Source organism: Papilio polytes, unplaced genomic scaffold (genome assembly GCF_000836215.1).
Source record: "Papilio polytes unplaced genomic scaffold, Ppol_1.0 DF821067.1, whole genome shotgun sequence".
Classification (NCBI taxonomy): domain Eukaryota; kingdom Metazoa; phylum Arthropoda; class Insecta; order Lepidoptera; family Papilionidae; genus Papilio; species Papilio polytes.
The window spans coordinates 3,066,662-3,067,099 of record NW_013528137.1 but is presented as its reverse complement, the minus strand read 5'-3'; the positions used below and the strand labels follow the sequence as shown (position 1 = coordinate 3,067,099).

General features: G+C 28.3%; 1 non-coding gene across 1 annotated transcript; it reads right to left on the bottom strand.

Annotated features, from left to right (window-relative positions):
- Nucleotides 1-366: 366 nt before the first annotated feature.
- On the bottom strand, nucleotides 367-438 carry Trnaa-cgc. Its single transcript has one exon. It is a non-coding gene; the product is annotated as a tRNA-Ala (tRNA).

The following is a 438-nucleotide window of genomic DNA, read 5'->3' as shown; positions in this document are numbered from 1 at the left end:
TGTAAAAAAATACAAAACATTGTAATAAACTAACATTAACGGTTGGAAACAAAAAAAAATATGGTTTGTTTCAAAGCTTTTTAAGAGCATTTTACGGCAAAAACTTATGTGACAACTGCAGTTATTTTTAATTAAAATAACAGGTTTTTAATGGAAATGTTACTTTATCTGATGTATGTTTTAGTTAGAAACGTTTTACATTTTCATTTGTTAAATTCGCATGAACTTCGGTAAAAAAAACTCTTGTACAAAAAGCTGAATTACATTTTTACCGTTTTATTTTATGTAGGATTTTATTAAAAGAATGCTAGAATTTTAATGTGAATTTTGTAATTTCTACTTTCAAAATTAATTAAAAAAAAAGAATGGAGGTGCTGGGATTTGAACCCAGGACTTTCAGCATGCGAAGCAGACACTCTACCGCTGAGTTACACCCCC